The sequence below is a fragment of the Poecilia latipinna genome, unplaced genomic scaffold, assembly GCF_001443285.1.
Source record: "Poecilia latipinna isolate Pla-1442-1.1 unplaced genomic scaffold, P_latipinna-1.0 Scaffold3979, whole genome shotgun sequence".
Taxonomy (NCBI): Eukaryota; Metazoa; Chordata; class Actinopteri; order Cyprinodontiformes; family Poeciliidae; genus Poecilia; species Poecilia latipinna.
In genome coordinates this window covers 6770-7747 of record NW_015116595.1, presented here as the reverse complement: position 1 = coordinate 7747, position 978 = coordinate 6770, and the positions used below count along the sequence as shown (strand labels likewise).

Sequence of the window (978 nt, the reverse complement as noted above, 5' to 3'; positions counted from 1 at the left end):
ATAGAACATAATACTACAGTCATGGCCAAAAGTTTTGAGAATGATTCAAATGATTCAAAGTCTACTGCTTCAGTTTTTATAATGGCAATCTGCATATACTCCAGAATGTTATAAAGAGTGATCAGCTTAACAGCAATTAATTGCAAAGTCAATATTTGCCTAGAAAATGAACTTTATCCCCCAAAACACATTTCAACTTCATTGCAGCCCTGCCTTAAAAGGACCAGCTAACATCGTTTCAGTGATTGCTCCATTAACACAGGTGTGGGTGTTGATGAGGACAGGGCTGGAGATCAGTCTGTCATGATTAAGTAAGAATGACACCACTGGACACTTTAAAAAGAGGCTGGTGCTTGGCATCATTGTTTCTCTTCTGTGAACCATGGTTATCTCTAAAGAAACACGTGCAGTCATCATTGCACTGCACAAAAATGGCCTAACAGGGAAGAGCAGCTAGAAACAATCAACAATCTATCGCATCATCAAGAACTTCAAGGAGAGAGGTTCCATTGTTGCCAAAAAGGCTCCAGGGCTCAAGAAAGACCAGCAAGCGCCAGGACCGTCTCTTAAAAGTGTTTCAGCTGCGGGATCGGGCTACCAGCAGTGCAGAGCTTGCTCAGGAATGGCAGCAGGCAGGTGTGAGTGCATCTGCACGCACTGTGAGGCGGAGACTCTTGGAGCAAGGCCTGGTCTCAAGGAGGGCAGCAAAGAAAAACATCAGGGACAGACTGATATTCTGCAAAAGGTACAGGGAGTGGACTGCTGAGGACTGGGGTAAAGTCATTTTCTCTGATGAATCCCCTTTCCGATTGTTTGGGACATCTGGAAAACAGCTTGTTCGGAGAAGACGAGGTGAGCGCTACCACCAGTCTTGTCTCATGCCAACTGTAAAGCATCCTGAAACCATTCATGTGTGGGGTTGCTTCTCAGCCAAGGGAGTCAGCTCTCTCACAGTCTTGCCTAAAAACACAGCCATGA

At 45.3% G+C, this 978-nt stretch overlaps 1 long non-coding RNA gene across 1 annotated transcript in view; it reads left to right on the top strand.

Moving 5' to 3' along the window:
* The window catches only part of LOC106942000 (uncharacterized), a 3708-nt gene extending 2883 nt beyond the window's left edge, over window positions 1-825 (top strand). The window contains exon 2 of the long non-coding RNA XR_001423521.1: window positions 746-825. This is a non-coding gene — a long non-coding RNA (uncharacterized LOC106942000). The remainder of the gene's footprint in view (window positions 1-745) is intronic.
* The last annotated feature ends 153 nt before the right edge of the window (window positions 826-978 follow it).